Source organism: Cicer arietinum, chromosome 3 (assembly GCF_000331145.2).
Source record: "Cicer arietinum cultivar CDC Frontier isolate Library 1 chromosome 3, Cicar.CDCFrontier_v2.0, whole genome shotgun sequence".
Classification (NCBI taxonomy): Eukaryota; Viridiplantae; Streptophyta; class Magnoliopsida; order Fabales; family Fabaceae; genus Cicer; species Cicer arietinum.
Genome location: NC_021162.2, coordinates 32,822,106 through 32,846,664, shown reverse-complemented (window position 1 = coordinate 32,846,664; position 24,559 = coordinate 32,822,106). Strand labels below are relative to the sequence as shown.

The 24,559-nt window shown below is 31.6% G+C and overlaps 1 long non-coding RNA gene across 1 annotated transcript; it reads left to right on the top strand.

The window, feature by feature from the left end:
• The first annotated feature begins 3,689 nt into the window (after positions 1 to 3,689).
• Positions 3,690 to 4,317, top strand: LOC140919504 (uncharacterized). The gene is made up of 2 exons (XR_012162118.1): positions 3,690 to 3,798; positions 3,965 to 4,317. It is a non-coding gene; the product is annotated as an uncharacterized lncRNA (long non-coding RNA).
• The last annotated feature ends 20,242 nt before the right edge of the window (positions 4,318 to 24,559 follow it).

Here is a 24,559-nt window from a genome sequence, read left to right as displayed (position 1 = left end):
CACTTCTGCCTTTCTCTTGTTTCTGCTAATGTTTCCACTTCCTTCTCCAGCGGTCTTGTGGTGTTCAAAACATACACCACCTTCAAAGTTGTTAGAAGGAATTTCATCTTTTTCTGCCAACGGATAAAATTTCCTCCATCGAATTTCTCCAACTTCACAAAATTAGAAGTCATTTCTTTGAGTGATGCAACCATTGATTGAAAATAAAATCGAACCTAAAGATTGTTGGATCTGAGTTGGTGACAATTACTGCAAGACTTTAATAGTGAAGTTGTTGATGAAGATTATATGTAGCAAATTCCAAAGCGTGTTGTTACACTAGCCTTTAGGTTCGATTTGCCCCCACCAATCGGATGCAAATGAGATAACCAGCGAATCCCCTTTAGGGTACTTTGGAAACCTTGATATGATTTGCACTATCACACCAAGAATATCTTTCAATAGTATGTTACAAAATAATGTTACCTATTCTTTTCTCATGCATTAGAAAAGAATAAGTTGACTTAGTATATGAGAATGAGTGAAAGAAAATAGATGGCAAATACTTGAATTCGTTGTTTGCATTATGTCCAAAGTGACCATATTTATAGGAAAAATAATGTCACTTGGGAAAAGTTGCAATTCTTCTTCTGCCACTGTTTACGAAGGGCTATATACATATAACGTTCAGTTATTTATTAAAGCATTGCACTGGTCTGGTGGCAAAACAATGTCTCTGTTTTGGGAGTAGGTCCTGGGTTCGAATCCAACAAATGTGACTTTTCAATTTTATAATACGCAGATTCGAACTAGGGATCCCATGTTAGGAAAAATAAACACAACCACAAAACCATATCATGTTATGTATAACCTATTATACGTACATATATTATCCAATATTGTGGAAATATCTCACAGAAATAAGGTCCTTTTTAATAACATAAAAGTGCAGTCATGGAAATGGATTTTAGCAAAAATTGAGAATGGTCACCAACAGGCGGATCTTGCACAAAATATCGGAGGGAGCCGGGAAGCGAAAAATATTAATTAAAATATTATAATTGAAAATTTTAAACGTCATATGTATTTTTTTAGAGTTTCACACAATTCATACATAGTAGACAAGTTGAAAAGTTTGAATTTCAAATCTCACAAGTTTTATAATTTTCGCAAGTCACACAATTTTTACAAGTCACACAATTTTCACAATTCACACAAATTTTTAGAACTTCACAAAATTCAATATATATATATATATATATATATATATATATTCATTTTACGATTTTCATCTTTGTCGAAAACTTTTTTCTTGAAAAAATGGATCAATTTTCTTATGTTTAAATATCGTGTCACTGCTAAAAAAATTAAAATAATTCACAATTAAAAAATAGTATAACACTATATCATATATCAATCGTTAACATGTAAAAATTTGCTAATAGGTAATAGTTGAGTTGTTAACTAGGGTGTTAGAGTTTGTCTGTTCGAGATTAGTTAGTTTATCCTTCGATATTAGGTAGTTTATCTATCTATAGAGTTTGTTTTATTAATTTTATTGAGTAGTCTGAGAGAAGAGGGGTACATAGGTGAAGAGGGGAAGCGAAATGAGATGTCAGTTTCTCAAAATCATAAAGGTTTGAGAATATTTTAATAATTTATCACTGTTGTCTTGATAATCTATCGTTATTATATAAAAAAAATTGAAGAGGGGATGTCGTGGCCCTCTCCCGAAAAGATCCGACACGGGGAATGGTGCCGAAATGTCTATTGTGGTGTTCGTGTCCAATGGAATTTGTTTGCAATGGAGTATGTCGTGTACTCTCTTACACCGAAAGTTGATTATCTAAAAAAAATATAAATAACAAACTGTTGGTTATCCTTGAAGGAAATAAAATTCAAAATAAATATTACTAAGTTGAATGTACCACTTATATACGATTAGTTATGTTCAATCAAACAATATCTTAGTTGTCGATAACACATACAACAATAAGTAAACTTTACTTTGCACTCTGATACATGAAATCTTACGTGGTCTTTAGTATTAAACAATAAGTGAACCTTTGTTCACACTAAGATTCATGGAATATGTCATGTTGAATCAAATTCTTTTGCAGTTTTTAATATTGAAGTAGTCGTATGAGTGTTACAAACAACTTAGAACGGAGAACCAACCTTTAGATTGAACATGATTAATTATGTGAATGGTAGGAACAAATTAGATCGAAGAACCAACTGTTGGATCAAAGTGGAATAGTTGTATGAGTGTTACGGGAAACATAGATAAGGAGATGGGCTGTTGGATCGAACTGGATTTGTCGTATGAGATGAGCAATATAGACTAAGATTTTATCATAATGAGTTAGTCTTAGTCATATGAATTAGATTAGTCGAGTTTTTATCAAATGCGATCAAACTTTGCATATATACTCTATATGTAATTTCTTCAGCTTTTAATTCTTGAAAATTTTATATTGAATACACTCCTTGTGAAAAAATTATAAATGTTTATCGGAGAATGCTTATATATTCCAAATATATTTGAAAAAAATTATTCAAAAATTTAAATGATCTAAATAAATTAACTTAACATAAAAGACTAAAATTGCTGACGAAAAAAAAAAACAATTATATAAAGACTACGTTAATGTAAAATAATAAAATTATACAACTTTTGTATTTAAATTAATAATAATACGAATATTTACTATGAACACCATAACTGCTTATTGTGGGGGTTGGGCGATTCTTACTTATTGCCATGGACATGGGATCGAGATCGTGAGGTAGTATAATTTTGTGAAAGAAAATAGACATTTATCAAATACGTACATATCCCTTTTTTACTTTTTTCTTCTTCTTTCAAATATGTCCTTTTACCAAATTCAAAAGTTGGAAAATGAAATTAGAGTGCACTAGATTAGAAAGTTTTTCCCAAACTGTAAGCTAGAAATGAAATTTGAGTGCACTAGTTTAGCAAGTTACTTTACCCAAATATCATCGCAATCTATATCAATCTTATTATATAAAAATTTGTTGAGATTTAACTCGATTATATTGCTAATAATCCATTATATTGCCATCTTATTATACATAAATTAGTTCTCTTATTTTAAAAGTCAACAATTTTGATCATTTTTTTAAAATATTTTTTAACTAAAAAATAACAATTTGACATATTTTAAATGACGCAGGATACAATTCTATGATATAAAACCATCTAAATATATTAATTATTCTTTAGTCGTTAATTAAATTATTAATATGAAAATTTTCAAAGTTGAAAGTTAATTATTCATATATTAACCATCACTACGCCAAAAATGACATTTAACAGCGCTCATTTTACAGCGCTTGCTAAACACAAGCGCTGTTGTAATTATATTTTAAAAATAACGGAATCTATTACAGCGCTTTTGATTCAAAGCGCTGTAAAACAAGCGCTGTAGTAGGTCATATAACGTTTGCGCATCACGTTATAAGGCTTTTACAGCGCTTGTCAAAAAAGCGCTGTAAAAGGAAGCGCTTTCGCGTATCAGTTACAACGCTTTTTTCACAAGCGCTGTAAAACACATGCGCTTTCATTGAATTTAACTACCTATTACAGCGCTTTTTTCACAAGCGCTGTAAAATACATGCGCTTTCATTGAATTTAGCTACCTATTACAGCGTTTTTTTCACAAGCGCTGTAAAATACATCTTTAAAATAATTATATACGTTGGAAACCCTCATATCCTCTACATCTTTCAAATAATTATATACGTTGGGAACCCTAATATCCTCTACGTACTGTGCGGCCATCTACGTTGTCTAAGGTATTTTTTACACATGATCTGTTATGTTTTGAAATTGTCAAAAATTGTCAAAAACTCATACCACATGATCTGTTCTGTTTTGAAATTGTTAGTTGATATTGGTTTCTTTTTGAAACTTGTTGATATGTTTTGAAAGCTTATTATTTTTGTTACTGCATTTATATAGGTGGTATAATATGGATAGGAAATGGATTTCAGCCAATCGATTGTCAAAAGAGTATGAAATTGGAGTGAAGGAGTTTGTTGAGTTTGCAGTGAAGAATGCAAAAGATCCAAATAGAGTAGTTTGTCCTTGTTTAAAATGTTGTTTTGGAAAACGTGTTAGAGAAGATGAATTAGAAGGACATCTAGTATGTAATGGAATTGATCAAAGCTACACATGTTGGATAAGACATGGTGAGAAAAAAAAAAAGGAAACATTAATTTTGAGAATAGTTCGACATATGCTTCAACTGACTTCGATACAGATACATATGAGCCGGACCGAGTTGATGAGATTGCAAAAGCAGTTGAAGAAGATCTTCGAGATTGTCCTAAAATGTTTGAAAGTTTGTTGAGTGATGCAGAGAAAGAATTATATAATGGTTGTACTAAATTCACAAGACTGTCAGCGATATTAAAGTTGTACAACTTAAAAGCGAGTAATGGATGGTCTGATAAAAGCTTTACAGAATTATTAACACTCATAAAAGATATGTTGCCAGATGATAATGAACTTCCCAGTCGAACCTACGAGGCTAAACGGATTTTGTGTTCTATTGGAATGAGTTACGAAAGGATTCATGCGTGTCCTAACGATTGCATTTTATTTCGAAACGAATATGAACTACTTAAGGCGTGTCCGAAATGCAATGTCTCTCGATATAAGAAGAAAGAATCTACTCCAGCAAAAGTCGTGTGGTATTTTCCTATAATACCAAGATTTAGGCGCATGTATCGCAGTGAAGAAGATTCAAAACACTTGACATGGCATGCAGATGAAAGAATTAGAGATGGAATGTTTCGACACCCTGCAGATTCCCCACAATGGGCAAAAATTGATCACGAGTATCCTGAATTCGGGATAGAGTCAAGAAATCTAAGACTTGCACTTTCTACTGATGGAATGAATCCACATGGTCTTCAAAGCATCTCACATAGCACGTGGCCTGTGATTTTGGTAATATATAACCTACCTCCATGGTTATGTATGAAGCGTAAGTTTATGATGTTGTCTCTGTTAATTTCTGGACCCAAACAACCGGGGAATGATATCGACGTATACTTGACTCCTCTAATCGAAAATTTAAAAAGTATGTGGGAGACAGGTGTGGAAGTTTATGATGGGTATAAGAAAGAATGTTTCAATTTGAGGGCTATGTTGTTCGGCACAATTAATGATTTTCCAGCATATGGTAATTTATCAGGATATAGCATTAAAGGTCAGTGTGCATGTCCTATATGTGAAGAGAGTACAAATTGGATGCGGTTGAAACATTGTAAGAAGAATGTGTTTCTTGGACATCGTAGATTTTTACCTTATAGTCATCAGTATCGTGGGTGGAGAAATGCATTCAATGGAAAATCAGAGGAAGGTAAAGCTCCTTTAGCACCGACTGGATATCAAATACTTGAAAAAGTACAAGGTTTGACCAATAAATTTGGCAAACCTTTTGCGGGAGAGCTGGTGAAAACTGGGTGGAAGAAAAAGTCAATTTTCTTTGAATTGCCATATTGGAAGTCATTGTATGTAAGACATTTCCTCGATGTGATGCATATTGAGAAAAATGTATTTGAAAGTGTTATTGGTACGTTACTCAATGTTCCAGGAAAGTCTAAAGATGGCGTCAATGCAAGATTGGACTTGGTCGATATGGGAATAAGAAATGAACTGGCTCCAGTAAAGAAAGGAAATCGCACATATCTACCTCCAGCCGCTCATACTCTATCTAGAAAGGAAAAAATTGTTTTATGTAAATTTCTACACGAAGTTAAAGTTCCAGAAGGATACTCTTCGAACATTAAAAATTTGGTTTGTATGAAAGACCTCAAGTTAAAAGGTTTGAAGACCCATGATTGTCATATTATAATGGAGCATTTGCTACCAATAGGTATACGTTCCATTTTACCTGAAAAAGTTCGACTAGCCTTAACTAGATTATGTTTCTTCTTCAGGGAAATTTGTAGTAAAGTGATCGACCCTCAGAAATTACCGACATTGCAGAGGGAAATTGTTGTTACTTTGTGTGAGCTTGAAATGTATTTCCCACCATCGTTTTTTGATATAATGGTTCACCTTACTGTTCATCTGGTTAAGGAGACACAACTTTGTGGGCCAGCTTATATGAGATGGATGTATCCGATAGAACGATATATGAAAATATTAAAAGGGTACGTAAAAAGTAGAAGTCGACCAGAAGGTTGTATTGCTGAACGATACATTGTTGAAGAGGCTGCTGAATTTTGTACTGAATATCTGTCCAATGTTGAATCCATAGGGCTTCCCATGTCTCGTCATTCGGGAAGACTATCAGGAGAAGGGATAACTGGAAGGAGACTACTGACTATATCAAGGACAGAATGGGAGCAGGCACAATTGTATGTTCTGCACAATGATGATGAGGTTCAACCGTATGTTACAATACACATTGATCAGTTATCTCGTTTGAACATGAATAGGAATCAAAATTGGATAACTCGAGAGCACAATCGAAGTTTTGTAACATGGTTAAAAAATCACATAATGTCAAAATTTGATATAGACCCCGGATCAATTTCAAATAGATTGAGGTGGCTAGCAAATGGTCCGAGCTTACATGTCTTTTCTTACACTGGTTATGTTATTAACGGCTACACATTTTATACCAAAGAACAAGATGATCAGACCACTATGCAAAATAGTGGAGTCACTCTCGTAGCTGAAGCGATGCATGTCTCAAGTGCAAAAGACAAAAACCCAATATATGCAAATCTATCATATTTTGGGGTTATCGAGCGCATATGGGAGTTAGACTACACAATGTTTCGTGTTCCCATATTTGGTTGCAAGTGGGTCGATAATAATAATGGCGTTCGGATTGATGAGTCAGGATTCTTGCTTGTCGATTTTAATAGGGTGGGATACAAAGACGAGCCTTTTATTTTAGCGTCGCAAGCTCAACAAGTGTTTTATGTCACTGATCCTTCTAATGATAAATGGTCTGTTGTCCTATCGACCAATAAAATAAGTGATGATAACAATAATGATGAAGATGTTGGTAATGATCTTTTATTTGCAACATCACAACAACCACATGAAATTGATTCAACTGATGATGGTTTATATCTTAGAGATGATCATGATGAGGGAATTTGGATTAATCCATCGTTTCGTATTGTAAATGGACAAACAAATGTGAATGTCACCAGGAAAAGAAGAAGGGCATCTTAATGTATATATATGTTTAATTGTTTTATATAAGCTATGCATGTAATCTGAACTGTGTTATTGTAAATATGCATGTAATCTGAATTGAGTGTTTTATACTAAGTTCTGATTAATTTATTTTCTGATTAATTTATTTTCTGCTTATATTTAGCTTGATTTGAGTGTTTTATACCAAGTTCATGTAACAATGAGTGTTTTATATTTAGCTTGATTTACATGAACTGAACTGAATATAAATTAGTAATTTACATGAACTGAACTGAACTGAATAGAGAGATTCTCTTTTGCTCAGTGCATATATATATATAGATTCTTCAGAATACTCATTTCTAATAATTCATCATCTCCTAAAGTATTGTGATAAAGACAATGATAACAATATTTTTAATCCAATAAACAATGATAAAAATGTTTTTAATGTCATCCCAACCCAAATAAACCAAACACAAAAATAAAATAAAGAGACATTTTACAGCGCTTATCTTAAAAAGCGCTGTAAAAGATCCTTTTAAAAATAAAATAATGAGTGTTTTATACCTTTTACAGCGCTTTTCACACAAAGCGCTGTAAACGACTCTTTTGAAAGTGAGTAAAAAAGACATTTTACAGCGCTTATTTGACAAAGCGCTGTAAAAAAGCTTTAAAAATAATATTCATCAGACACCTAATTTCTTCAAACACCTTGTACGCATCATGGGAATCCAAAAAACATCAGACACAAACCCATTTCTTCAAACACCTTGTACGCATCATGGGAATCCAAAAAACATCAGACACAAACCCATTTCTTCAAACACCTTGTACGCATCATGGGAATCCCCAAAAACACCAGACACAAACCCATTTTTCGCAACATGGCAATGATCCTGAATACCAATTAAGTTTCGATTTAAGAAGGAAAGAGAATGTAAAGAGATAAAAAGGGTGTTGAGGTGGAGATTGAATTGTGAAAGAGTAAGCTTTGATGTTTGTGAAGAAGATGCATAAAAGGAGAAGAGTTTGGTGAAGAGGAAGGGATTTTTGTGGTGACCAGTTACTACTATGTGGGTTTTGCATGCATGTTGAGCTTGTTTAAAAAATAACATAACATAACAAAACACAAAAACAATAAGGCCTTTTACAGCGCTTATTTGGAAAAAGCGCTGTAAAAGAGCCTTTTAAAATTAACATAAAGAGACATTTTAGAGCGCTTATGTGGAAAAGCGCTGTAAAAGGCTTTAAAAAACATTCATATAACATAATAACACACGGAGGTCTTTTACAGCGCTTATTTGGGAAAAGCGCTGTAAAAGAGCCTCTTAAAATTAACATAAAGAGACATTTTAGAGCGCTTATGTGTAAAAGCGCTGTAAAAGGCATTCAAATAACATAATAACACACGGAGGTCTTTTACAGCGCTTATTTGAAAAAAGCGCTGTAAAAGAGCCTTTTAAAAATTTAACTAAAGAAGCCTTTTAGAGCGCTTATGTGTGAAAGCGCTGTAAAAGGCATTCATATAACATAATAACACACGGAGGTCTTTTACAGCGCTTATTTGAAAAAAGCGCTGTAAAAGAGCCTTTTAAAAATTTAACTAAAGAAGCCTTTTAGAGCGCTTATGTGTGAAAGCGCTGTAAAAGGCATTCATATAACATAATAACACACGGAGGTCTTTTACAGCGCTTATTTGAAAAAAGCGCTGTAAAAGGCATTCAAATAACATAATAACACACGGAGGTCTTTTACAGCGCTTATTTGAAAAAAGCGCTGTAAAAGGCATTCAAATAACATAATAACACACGGAGGTCTTTTACAGCGCTTATTTGAAAAAAGCGCTGTAAAAGAGCCTTTTAAAAATTTAACTAAAGAAGCCTTTTAGAGCGCTTTACAAAATAAGCGCTGTAAAAGGCTTATAAAAAGCGCTGTAAAAGTGTTACGTATATATAACAGTTACCTCTTCAGTTTCCTCTTCATTACGTAACCTTCATCTCAACCTTCATTTCTTCTCTTCTTTTGCAAACCCTATCATCCCGTCCTTTACGAACCTTATTTCCACGATCATCTCCTTCATTTCGAACCTTATTTCCATCCAAGATCATCTCTCCCATTTCACACAATATATTTTCATTGAAATACGTAACCCTCATTACGTATTTCTTCAAACCGTATTTCTGTGAACCATATTTCTGTGAACTTTCTGCAAACCCTCTTTTCTTTGCATTTCGTCTTTCTTCGAACCATCATTATTCAGGTATTGATGTTATTAAATTTTTGTAATCATTAGAATGCATGTTGAGCTTTTTTAAGATATACTGATACATGTTGAGTTTGTTTATAATAATGCATGATCCATGTTGAGCTTGTTGATGTTATACTAAAGTGCATGTTGAACTTGTTGTAGTTAAATGGATACAAACAAAGATTTAGAAGTTCAAAATGAAGAAGTTGGCACCTCTAAGACTTACGAAAAAGAAGTCAAACGTGGTGCAACTATCATGCAAAGGGTGATTAAAGCACGGAGCAGTGGCATTAAATTTGAGGTATACTATATATACTCTGTTTGCTGTGTGTTTTTTTATCTTTTTTTAGGGTTTAGGGCATGTACTTACTATATGAGTTTATTAGGTTGGCTGGAACGAGAGTGGTCAGCCAGTTGACCCCAACAGCTCCATGTTTGTAAGCTACATTGGGGCTGTTGTTCGTCAAAATGTCCCAATAACAATAGACAACTGGAGAGATAAGGCGTTGAAGGATGCCAAAGATATCATCTGGAATGACATTCAAGTAAATATTTTGATCTACTCTTTTGTCATTTATAATTTTTTTTCTGTAAAATACATTACTTATAATTGTTTTCATTGCAGACCACTTTTGTTCTTGATGAGGAACGAAAGTCATATGTTTTGAGAGTTGCTGGGAAAATCCATCGTGGATTTAGATCCCATCTCTCAAATTTCTATCTAAAAGATAGAGAAGGAAACACAAATGCTGAACCTCCAAAGATATATCAACATTATATATCAAAGGATGAATGGAGTGCATTTGTTTCCAAACGTTCTGACCCGGCGTTTGTCGTAAGTGATTAATTTATTAGCATTTGTGTTTTATTATTCATATTCGTAGCGTATTTTAAATTTTTACACAATTGCTATTTTTTTTTTATATAGAATATTAGTAAGGCAAATCGCGAACGGGCAAGCAACCCAAAACACCCATACAAGAAATCACGTATGGGATATGCACGCCTTGAACAAAAAATTGTAAGTAATTAAACATCACTTGTAATTTGTATTATAAACTATAGTGTGTAACTAATTTGTATTATTTTGTTTATGATTTTAACGAATAGAGAAAAGACACCCAAGCCGATCAACCCTTGGGTCGTCATATCTTATGGAAGGAAGCGCGTGTTAACAAAGAAGGAGTGGTTGATAATGAAAATGTCAAGAAAGTTGTAGAACTTTGTGTAAGTATATTATCACTTTAATATTTTTTAATATTGTATTTTAAAAATGCTATTGAACTTATCTTTTTAATGTTACATGTATTTTAGGAAACTATTGAACAAAGTTCTGAAACTCAAGAGGGCAACAAGGATACGTGCAGGGACATTCTTGGGAAAGTGTTTAATGTCCCTGAGTATTCCGGTCGAGTGAGGGGGAAAGGATTTGGCGTAACTCCCAAAAGCTTTTTTCCTCTTTTTTTAAAAAGCGTTGTCTTTTATCTTTGTGCCCAAAATTATTTTTGATCCAAAATCACTTCACAATCAGTGCACACAACAACAAAACATATTCAAATACCATAAGCAGTTCACACAATCAGTAGAACATAAATCAGAACTCTGTAACTTTTTTAACATATATGTAACTCTGTAATTTACAACCTAAGTAACTACATTCAGATACATATATACAACCTAATTTACAACCTAATTACCTACATTCAGATACGTATATATATATAACCTAATTTACAACCTAAACTACATTCAGATCCATATGCATGTTCATATATTGTGTCCTATGATCATTTACATATAATAACTAACAGAATATACATTATATGCACTAGCTACCATATAATATTCAGATCCCTTGCCCAGCAGCAAGCTATTTCCCAGAAAATCAAATAATTTTCATGTCAAGCACGTACTGACACCATTCTTCCTTTAATTCCATCAGATCTTCCTCAGAATATGATGGACTGGAATTGGCAAAGTACTGCAATATAAAAATTGAACATATTATATTAAGTTAGTATCAAATATATAGATAATTTATATATGAAAATCATATAATGCAAATACCGTACCGTTTCTGGGATAATAGTTTTATTCTTCTCAACAATCTCCTTCATGAATCTCAATATGTAGTACCCACAGTCGATGTTATTTGTTTGACGAGGGCACTTTATTGAGATCCATGTAATGTTATTAGACTTCTGCTTCGACACTTTAGCACCTCTTTGAGCTCGATAAACTTTTAAGGCACTATCGAATGAATAAATGTGATTATTAGAGCATGAATATTTATATATATATATATATATATAAATATTCATGCTCTAATAATCACATTTATTCATTCGATAGTGCCTTAAAAGTTTATCGAGCTCAAAGAGGTGCTAAAGTGTCGAAGCAGAAGTCTAATAACATTACATGGATCTCAATAAAGTGCCCTCGTCAAACAAATAACATCGACTGTGGGTACTACATATTGAGATTCATGAAGGAGATTGTTGAGAAGAATAAAACTATTATCCCAGAAACGGTACGGTATTTGCATTATATGATTTTCATATATAAATTATCTATATATTTGATACTAACTTAATATAATATGTTCAATTTTTATATTGCAGTACTTTGCCAATTCCAGTCCATCATATTCTGAGGAAGATCTGATGGAATTAAAGGAAGAATGGTGTCAGTACGTGCTTGACATGAAAATTATTTGATTTTCTGGGAAATAGCTTGTGCTGGGCAAGGGATCTGAATATTATATGGTAGCTAGTGCATATAATGTATATTCTGTTAGTTATTATATGTAAATGATCATAGGACACAATATATGCATATAATGGATCTGTTAGTTATTATATAATGGATCTGAATGTAGTTTAGGTTGTAAATTAGGTTATATATATATACGTATCTGAATGTAGGTAATTAGGTTGTAAATTAGGTTGTATATATGTATCTGAATGTAGTTACTTAGGTTGTAAATTACAGAGTTACATATATGTTAATAAAGTTACAGAGTTCTGATTTCTGTTCTACTGATTGTGTGAACTGATTGTCTATAATATGTTCTGTTCTACTGATTGTCTATAATATGTTCTGTTCTACTGATTGTCTATAATATGTTCTGTTCTACTGATTGTCTATAATATGTTCTGTTCTACTGATTGTCTATAATATGTTCTGTTCTACTGATTGTCTATAATATGTTCTGTTCTACTGATTGTCTATAATATGTTCTGTTCTACTGATTGTCTATAATATGTTCTGTTCTACTGATTGTGAAGTGATTTTGGATCAAAATAATTTTGGATACAAAGATAAAAGACAGCGCTTTTTAAAAAAAATGCCATAAAAAGCTAAAAAGCGCTTTTCATTTCAAATAATTAATTTACAGCGTTTACAGCGTTTAAAAAAAAAAAACACATTTTACAGCGCTTTTTTTACAAAGCGCTGTAAAATGTTGTTCTAAAGCGCTTTAATGGTGCACCTTTTACAGCGCTTTCGTGAGAAAGCGCTGTAAAATGCAGACCCATAATATGAAATTATGGGTGGGCATTTTACAGCGCTTTTTTGAGAAAGCGCTGTAATATGCACACCCATATATGAAATTATGGGTGGGCATTTTACAGCGCTTTCTCAAAAAAGCGCTGTAATATGCCCATCCATATATGAAATTATGGTTGGGCATATTACAGCGCTTGTTTGAGAAAGCGTTGTAATATGCCCACCCATATATGAGTTATGGGTGTGCATTTTAGAGCGCTTTTTTGACAAAGCGTTGTAAAATGCACACCCATAACTCATATAATGGGGTGCATATTACAGCGCTTTTTGTGAAGAAGCGCTGTAAAATGTGCATAACAAGCGCGCGTTGTATTTACATGTTTTATAGCGCTTTTTTAAAAGCGCTGTTGTATCATTTACAGCGCTCGTTTCCACAACGCTTATTTTTTTGAAAAAGCGCTGTAAATGGCTTAAAAAAAGCGCTGTAATATGCGTTTTTTCGCGTAGTGCATCTAAATATATTAATTATTTATGGTTATTAATCATTTTACATAATCACATTATATGTCTCGTTATTTAAAGAGTTGCCATAGACATGGGTTTGAGCTCGTGAGGTAGTATAATTTTGTGAAAGATAGTAGACATTTATCAAATACATATCCTTTGTTTACTTTTTCTTCAAATACATATCCTTTTACCAAATTCAAAGTTGGAAAATGAAATTAGAGTGCACTACATTAGCAAGTTTTTCCCAAACTGGAAGTTGGAAATGAAATTTGAGTGCACTAGTTTAGCAAGTTACTTTACCCGATCATCGCAATCTATATCTATCTTATTATATATAAATAGGTTGAGATATAACTCAATTATATTGCTAATAACCCATTATATTGTTATCTTATTATATATAAATTAATTCTTTTATTTTAAAAGTCGACAATTTTAATTTTTTATTTATATATTTTTTAATTAAAAAATAACGATTTGATATATTTTAAATGACGCAGTATGTAATTCCATGATATAAAACCATCTATATATATTAATTATTCATAAGTTATTAATTAAATTATAAATATGAAAAAATTTCGAAGTTGAAAGTTAATTGTTCATATATTAACCATCTAAATATATTAATTATTTATGGGTGTTAATCATTTTACATTATCGTATTATATGTCTCGTTATTTAAAGAGTTGCAATATTTTACTTAAAAAATCATAGAGAGATATTAAAATTGTCGACTTTTAAAATAAGAGAAATAATTTCGTGAATCATTAAAAATAAAGGATTAAAATTATAATTAAATCTATTTTTTACAAGAAATTATCTCTCTCATATTAATTACTATTTATTATTGGTTTAAATCAGATTCCATTTTAAATTTCTCAATAATAATTTCACCTATTTTATTTAAAAAAATATTGATTCTACATAAGGATCATCCTAATGTATATGGTAATAATATTATTTATTTTTCCATTTTGATTTTTAATAACTTAAAACAACCTGAAATATATTTGTTTATCAATCATTTTTTTATAGTTAGATGTTAAATTTAGAAATTATGAATATGACACAATATACAGACTACATTTGAACTTGAATAAAATATTTTTTATAAAAAAAAATTAATTGACTTTCCCATAAAGCTTAAGAAAAGCATTTCCACAACCTATATAATATTCCATTCTACGTTTGTCTATAAAATATATGCAGCATATTTGTTCTTTTTCTATATCAATTTTAGTTTTTTCACATTTTTTTAACAGGCCACCAATGCGTAATGGCTCCCATATGTAACAAAAATCTATAGTCCAGCCAAAGAGTCATGGAAATTAACTCTTCCAATTATTAGACTCTGGTTTTAATAAGTTGTTGCATGCAATAATCATTTATTTTTATTTGACATGGTTCTTATGGCTTTATGTATAAGCATTATTCATGATACTTTTTTTGTTCTTTTTTGTTATTTTTAATTTATAGACATAAACTTTTATTATTATGTTACTTATGATATTTCTTTTTAAACTTGCTTGGTCATCGTGATTTAAGAACTTCTTTTATGTTGCCAATCCTCCATAATATGTTATTTATGGAGAATATGTCTACTAATGAATTGACATTGTGCTAAACTGATAAAGAGGTTGTACGTTTTATTTTATTTTATATTTATTTTTAGTGAACAATATTTTTAAATTATAATATTATATAGTTTGAAACAATCCTACTAAAATTTCACCAAATTAATTAATTAATTGAATTTGATAATTGTTAGTGTTGACACCTAATTTTATCCGCTACTTTATGATTTTTAATAAATATATAAAAAAATAAAAAAATAATAATGATGAAAATAATAATAAAAATAAATAGTTAAACTTTTAAATTTTAAAAAATCATGTATGTGTTTGGTTTCTATTTGACTCTGATTCCTTTTAAAAAAATTTACTATTTTTTTTTTATTTAAAAATGAACGTATTTAATTGAATTGGATTGATGGTAATAAAAATCATTATAATGGTCATCATTTGAATGAAAAGAAATCGAAAAAAAATAAATCAATGGTAATAAAAATCAGTAAATGGTGATCAATTGAATAGAAAAAATAAACCGAAGAAATGAATCAATGATAATAAGAATCAGTATAATTGTGACCAATTAAATGAAAAGAAATATATTAATGGTAATCAATTGACAATTATTCTCTTGTCTTTTGTAATCTACACCCAAAAATCTATAAATAGTCTACCACAAGAGGACAAAGGGGAGGGAGGGGAGCACAATTTGAGAGCACAAAAAATAAAAGAGAAGAAAGTATAATAAGCAAAAGAGGAGAAAAGTGGAGAAGAGGATTAAAAATACGAGCTAATAAGAAAATAGTATAGTAAATATTTTCTCCCCGTCCATTTTTATTAACATTATTGTTGTTATAGAGGTTTTTGTATGATGGATATATGACATTAAATTTTTTTGTTTTGTTTGGTGATTACATTTTGGAATGAACTAATAAAAATCAAATCGGTTGTAATACGATCATTTTTATTTTCATTCGATTGTGATCTCTCCTATTTATTGCGTGTTAGATTTTAAACTATTTTTGTTATTACTGTCGTCGGTCCGCGCCACATATGCGCCGCCGGCTAGCGAATCTACTCTTGAATTTTTATCCTTTACAGTTTATAAAAGTAAAAAAGTAATAAAAGTATTTTCTTAAAATAAAATGATACACAAATCAATATACAACATATCACTCCTATTATTATTATCATTATTACTATCATTATCACCATTATGTTAATTTTTTATATATATATATATATATAAAGTAAAATTAATAATAAAATCGATCAACATGTAATAATTTTCTACCTCAGAACTACGTGTGTTTTGATTTTTCTATTGCACTTGCGGATTCGTAGGAGCAAGGTTTTTCCCTTGTCAAATCAAATTAATAAAAAATATTTTTTTCTTTTAATAATGTAAATAATTTATTTTCTTTTTTTATATTTATTCTTTTAGGGGGTAAAATAAATAATTAAATAAATAAATAATTTATGTTTAATTAATTATAGGGTAACCGTTTTAACAGACGATGTAGGGTAATATTATTTTCCTTATACGTAATCGACTCCCGAATCCAAATTTTTTGTTCAAAAATTATTATTTTAGGTTTTATCCAATTTTTCCTTTAATAAAAAATAAAATTGGTGGCGACTCCTTTTTTGCGGACAAACCGGACGCGACAACTAGCAACTCTGCTGGAGACTTGTGAGAGTCAAGCCCAATTTAATTAATTGTATATAATTATTTATTATTTTATTTATATTACCCCATTGTTTTATTTTTTTATTTGTTTTCTTATATTGTGAATATAATTATATGTGTCTTGTTAATTTATATGCATTGTAACGATTTTTTATTTTATTTAATTTATTTTTCTATACACTATCCTAACACGACTCACACACTTATGAGTGGGCTCTATACTCGGGCTGAGTGTAAACATAAGATAAGTTAGAGACTGTGTAATGATAATCTTCTGGATGTACATTCTGTTTGGTTGTCATAAACGTATCACCTAGAGTTGACCTTTTCTAGAATATTTCTATTTTAATAGTTTACCTATTAATTGGTTTAATATTTTAGAATTGAGTTCTGTGCTCTAGGAGTCAATTTAGAACTATAGAGCCACCCATAGTAAAGGTTCACAATAAAAAACCATCAAATAAGAAAAGAACCATATAGGACACATATATATATGGAAAAAAAACCTACCCTATCTATATCTCATTTTTATCATAACGCACTACATAATCATGCATGTTTCGTCTTTTATTTTATTTTACATCATGTTTTTCTTTTTCTCTTCATTTTTTGTAGAAAATAAAGTAATTGCATATTAGGAGGTAGTAAAATGTTTCAATTAAATACATAATAATTGCATTCAATTTATTACATTCTCATAACATTTTCCTTCAAGAAAAAAAAAGTGGCAAAATAAGAAGCAAAAAAAAAAATAAGAAAAAAAAAGTATCACGACACCCTTATTGAACATGTTCTCGGGCTAAAATCATGGATGAATTGAAGTATACAAAGTTTTTCTGAATCAACTGAATGACCTTATGATTATATCATGGATGAACATCAATAAGTCTAACAAGATTATCTGAATCATGGATGAATATGTAGAACTCATGTTTACCCCTTTGATTTCATAAGTCTAACAATTTTTACCTTTAGTCTAGGTCTACCTCAAGTAACTTGTCAACAAGATCTGAACGTGATACTAATGAGATTCATCTTCATCCTCCACCCCCTACTTCTAAGTCATGTACATATTTTTTTGCCTTTTCACCACAGGTGAACCTCTAGAAGTTGGGTCGTCTATGTTGAACTTTCATCATTATCACTTACTATTTTAATGTCATAAAAAAAATTCACCAATCTAAAGAAAAATATCAAATCTTGTATGAACCTTTAAGGACAATTGGAAAACCTCGACTAAATATTATGCTGAAAATATTGACGATGTTGCATATAGTTTCTCAGTTTATTCAAGGGGCAAAGTCAACAATAAAGATATTGTCACGTTCTCTCGTGAATTTTAATTTGATTATGAAACACCGATAATATTGCTAAGTATAAAGTCTTATGATAACTTATTATATTGACACACTCTTGTTTCCTTAATATTATGAATATCAATAAATGCATTTTGTTGTCTCTTCCTTTCTACCCCTCATATATTTAACCATTTCTTATCCAATATTATTTGCTTTTCTCTAATTCTAACCATGTACCGTACATATTTGGAAGTAGTTCATTCATAAATAAGTTTGCTAAGATACATAATTTCAGTCATGCTATTAATTCCACTAAAGGGGATGAGAACGATAAAAATAAAATCCATTATTTTGATGGACTTCAATATGTTGGGACATGCAGTTAACGCCATGTTAATCCCCTAGAAATGTCGTTTTATCTTTATCATTATCTAATAGTACTTTGAAATACCAATCACATGGAGGAATTTGTGTTGGATTTTGATCCTTTGATTCCTAATTTTGACATAATTAATAATTCAACAATGTTCTTACAATGCATGATAAATCTAATGTTTGAATTGAGCAAGATTTCAGGAACCATAATCAAATCCTACACACTTGGATCAAATAGCTTGGAACACAAGAAATCAACAAAAGTTGAATTCTGAATATGTAAATCGATTGGGAAATCGATTTCATAACAAGGGTGTAAGGAAATCTTAAGTGTTTGTGAAATGCAATCGATTAGGCAATCGATTAGATCAATTAAAAATGAAAAATGCACAAGTCAGTAGCCTCTGATTTGGAGCAAATCGATTGGCAAATCGATTGAAAATTTCACAAATCAAACCTGATGGTAACACATCGATTGGTAAATCGATTGAATGAGTCACAGTGGCACTCCAGTGCTGAGGGAATCGATTGGCAAATCGATTGATAAAATATCATTTGAAAAATGACCTCACCTGTGACAAATACAATCGATTGGACAATCAATTGTTAACACTTTCAATTTTGATTAAGTTTGGTTGCAATCGATTGGGAAATCGATTGAACTAAACACCAGGTAAAAACTTTTCAGGAACATGCCACCAAATCGATTGACAAGTCGATTGATGTCAAATAGCTGAGTCTCTGTTTTGAAACCAATCGATTGGCAAATCGATTGATATTAAAACTGAATCACTATTTTGAATCACATCGATTGACAAGTCGATTGATAACAAGTAGCTGAGCCACTGTTTTGAAAATAATCGATTGGCAAATCGATTGATATTAAAACTGAGTCACTATTTTTTGAATCACATCGATTGACAAATCGATTGACATCAAAAACCTGAGCCACTGTTTTGAAAACAATCGATTGGCAAATCGATTGAAATAAACTTGTTGAAAACACAGTGAACTCAGAAGTTTGGCAAATCGATTGAGTAATCGATTGAAATTAGTTTTATTAAAACAGTTTCCCAGAAATCGATTAGGCAATCGATTTATACAGGTCTGGACATGTTCTGATGAAAAGTGTTGTTTTAAAGAATCGATTGGTAAATCGATTAGCTTGTATAGTTTCAAGATTAAAGAAAACCAAGATCGCGATAATCGATTGGCAAATCGATTTAGCTCATTTTATAACTTTACAAAATCGATTGGGAAATCGATTTCGTAAGTGGTTTTTCAGAAACTATATAAGATGTCTTTCTTTATTCAAAAAAAAAACTTCTTAGAACTTTAACACAACATTTTCATAACTTTCATAATTTCTCACAACGCTCTTAGCTGTTCATAACAACAAACTAACAACTTCATAATTGTGATTACAGATCTCAATACAGTTTGTTGACAATCTAAGAGAAATGATAATGTGCTCAAGAACAATCCATGAAGATCCAGATTTGTGAAGAGTGAATATCCAGATTTGTGAAGAGCAACATTCATAAAGATTGAAGACCCTTTTGTTTTACAATCTTTATTCTTTCTGTAATAAAACTTTGAACGAAATAGAACGCAAGAAAAGCCAGCTCGAAACTGGTGGCTACTTTCTTGGTTGAGAGGATTCAACAAGAAAGAGTCGCACTTTGATTCTGTGATAGGCTGCTGAGTGTCTTCAAGGATCAGAGGGTATTCAATAGGAAAGATATAATTAGAGATTGATAGGTTTCAGGGAGGAAACTGGAAAATCTTTGTAATTGATTCTTTCTATTGAAGGAGAAGAAAATCTGAAATCCGATTGGATTTTCAGGACTGGACGTAGGTTGTTGTGGAACAACCGAACCAGGATAAATCTCTGTGTCTTCTTCTCTAACTCTCTCTCTTTAATTTTCTATATTGCTAACGTTGCATGCCTCAAAATTTAATTTCCGCTGTGCGCTTGATACAGATTAATTTGGTAACGAAAACTGATATATTTTCTTTATTGCGAGGTCACTGATACCAACAATTTGAAGTTTGTACCATGACTATTCTAGCCGCCACCTACAAATCAAAAATGAAATGTTGAAAGCGTTTGGGGATTTGACCTAATCACCAACCAGTTGAATCAAAAATGTAAAATTTGGGATAAGATGATCATTTATATGTACATATTAGACAAATGTCTAAAAATTTGAAGTCATTTTCCATCATGTCCCTCAACAATATAATCAACTAGCTGACGTTCTAGCTGTTTTATCTTCAATGTTACAGGTAAGTCATGATGAAGAATATTATGGGTATGCATTTTACAGCGCTTTTTAGAAAAAGCGTTGTAAATGTGCAAAACAAGCGCACATTACATCTACATGTTTTATAGCGCTTTTTTAAAAGCGCTGTTGTATCTTTTACAGCGCGCGATTCTACAGCGCTTGTTTTTTTTTGAAAAAGCGCTGTAAATGGCTTAAAAAAAGCGCTGTAAAATGTCATTTTTGGCGTAGTGAGGAAAGCTAGATAGAAAATTCTTGTACCAAATATTATCTTGTAACACTGGGACACCCTCCTTGAGAATTGGACTATAATTGGGGCACCCCTTTTATTCTTATTATATAGAACAAAGGCAGTGCAACCCATTCAAACAAAAATCCTCTTATCAAGAGTAATGATATGTGTTGACCGATTGAATTCAATTCAAGAAAAATATTGGCTGCCTCATGTCAAGGACAATTATCTCAAAAGATCTTAAAAGAAGAACATATGAACTTCAGAGTTTCAAAAGAAAGAATTAGCGCTCAAGAAGATTTCACATATCTAAAAGGACTAGCAGATAAGTGGACTCCCAACTATATGAGCCCCAATACCATAAAAAAATACATTCAAATGTGGCTCTGATCTACACCAATATGGATCAAGAAGACTTATAACTACTTGCACACATTGATGCTTCAACAAGTATTACATCTAAATAAAGACCCTCTAGGTTGAAAATCCAAAAGGACGACCTAGTCAAAAATTAGGGTGCAAAATCATAATAATAATAATAATAATAATAATAATAATAAATGTCCGCTAGGTTGAAAATCTGAAAGGACAACCTAGGTAGAAATTAGGATACAAAAAATGAATAAAAACTCGCTTGGTTGAAAACCCAAAACGGTGACCTTGGCAAAAATGAAGGTGCAAAAGTTAATGAAGACTTGGTAAGTTGAAAACCCAAAAGGGCGACCTAGACAAAAAACCCGTTAGGTTGAAAACCCGAAAGGGCAATCTAAGCAAAAATTAGGGCCACAAAAAAAAAATAGAATGAAAGAATATCACTAGTTTGAGAATCTAAAAAAGGATGACCAAAGAATATAGCTTACATACACACATCAAAGTCGAAGCTAAACATATTCCGAAAGGCTGTGAATATAGATTGGAGCAAATTATATTTTCCAAAGTAGGTTAAAAACATTATTGAAATTTTGGCATGAGTTATTAGCACATTTCTTTTATGAAAAACTACTAACAAATTAGATCATTTACTCATATGAGATCACCTTGTCTTCTTTTCTTTCTATGAATCTTTTTTTTGTGCCATAGATTTTCTCATTAAATATCATTGTCTGAACCTTCATTCACTACTTTCTTGTGTTATAAATCTTTTTGTCAAAATGAATTTTTATGATAATCATATGTTGGGGCACAAATTATGTGAATGTCAAGAGGCCAAAACTAGTATGATGTCTTTACATGTAAGGCAGTGTCAACTAAAGATCAAGTCAATGATGTAAGAAAAAATCTCTTCAAAGATCAAAAGGACAATCACCACCATTTATTTGAAGTGATGCACATTTTTCATCCATGAATCTAGGATCATGTTCGTGAAGAGGTGAAAGAAATAAAAAAAATTGAAAAAAAAGTTGATTGCAAAAAAATAAAAAAAGATGAAAATGAAGGAAAATGTCCATTCATTAAATGCATTCATGACATTTCATATTTAGTGGTTAAATTTAAATTTGAGACACTAACACAGACCCTATTTTTTAAGAGATGAGACATTAATTCGCATCCTCTGATTTAAGAGCTGGGATGACTGGCCTTCAACCTCTGATTTAAGAGCTAGGCCACCCCCAGAAGAATTTTGTTGATATCTTTGTTGATGAATTATGAGTCCCATAGGAAGTTATTACTGGGAATACTAAATGAAGCCCACGTCACTCAAGATATCACTTTTGACAAATATTGGAGGCATCGTAAATAACATTACTACTAACAGTCACCTAACCTTCATAGATGACGAATTTCCTGCCAAAGAAAGAGGCCATGACAAAGCGTTGAACATGTCAGTAATGTTCCTCGATCATATGATATCAAAAGTCCTTGTTAAATCTTTCGATGAGAGTCGAAGATAAGTGATGGGATAAATTAAACTCTCAATTCAAATAGGCCCGATCACTTTTGAAATCACATTTTATTTGATGGATATCGTACCCGCATATAGCTGCTTATTGAGGAGACCATGGATCCATTCTGCACGATTTGGGGAAGAATGAAGAACGACTCAAAGGACTGATAAAACTTCATGAGAATAGAGATAAATGGGGTTTAGATTACAAACCAACCAAAGTTGACAAGCAAAGATTGATAAAAAAAAAAAAAAAAGTTAGCTCGGATTTAAAATCGGATACCCTAGAACCAAAATGATTCCCATCTATGATATTCAACATAGTTTCCAAAGTGCATGAAAGACAAACAAGACTCATACTGCAATATCCGGAGATGATCTTTTGATCGGTGATGCTAATTGGGTTCGTCCATATGATGCAAAAGCAGAAATCAAGAATGGGGAGACAATCAAGTTGCCTATAGTATTCAATGCAATTCCCATATTTGAGAATTATCCATTAACAGATGATTGTACTAAAATCCCGCCACATAACTTTGACCATCTTACTAATTTGACAGTAAAAGATAATGAAGAAGATTTTGAATTTCCCCTAGAATTGTTAAAATCGGTAAAACAAGAAGCTAAAGGAATTATGCCCCATAAGGAACCAATAAAAGTGATTAGTCTAGGGAAAGAAGAAAATAGAAATGAAGTTAAAATCGACACTATCTTAAAGAAATAAGTATGTCATGAACTAATCCAACTCCTACAGGAATACAATGATATTTTTATCTCATCATATCATGATATGTATGGATTGGATACTGGCATAATGGAGCATAAATTTCCCTTAAAACCCGATTTTTTCGGTCAAAGAAAAATTAAGGCGAATAAAGCCCGATATGTCATTAAAAATTAGGGAAGAGGTAAAAAAAAGACAATTTGATGTTGGGTTCTTCGCTGTGGCAAATTATCCCCAATGGATAGCCAATATTGTACCGGTGCTGAAAAGGAAGGCAAAGTTCGAATGTGTGTCGACTCTAGGGACCTTAACAAAGTCAGTCCTAAAAATGATTTCCTGTTATCTCACATTGATATTTTGGATGACAATATGGCTCGCCATTCACTTTTTCTCCTTTATGGATGGTTGCTCATGATATAATCAAATCATGATGGCATCCGAAGATATGGGAAAAACAACTTTCATCACCCCTTAGGGAACATTGTGTTACAAGGTAATTCCTTATGGTCTAAAGAATGCTGGGGCAACCTACCAAAGAGCTATGGTAACTCTATCCCATGACATGATACATAAGAAGATAGGATCTTATGTAGATGACATGATTGCTAAGTCACAAATAAAAGAAAAACATGTGATTGATCTAAAGAAACTTTTTGAAAGATTCAGAAAGTTCAAGCTATAATTTAACCCCTTCAAATGCACTTTAGGCGTACAGTCGGGTAAATTGTTAGAATTTGTGGTTTGTCAGAAAAGAATAGAGGTCGACCCCGATAATGTTCGAGCCATTTTGGAAATGCCTCCCCAAAGTACATAGAGAGAGGTTCGTGGTTTTCTTGGGAGACTAAATTATATTTCAAGATTTATATCACAACTAACTGCCACTTGTGAGTTGACCTTTAAACTTTTACGGAAAAAATCAAACATTTGTGTGGAATGAAGAATGTAACATAAAAATATAAAAAAGAAGTTATTTAGAAAATGGTTGTAACATACAAAGATTGGCATGCGATATTGTCGTTTGCACTACAAGGGTATCGCACCTCGATACGCACTTCAACTGGGG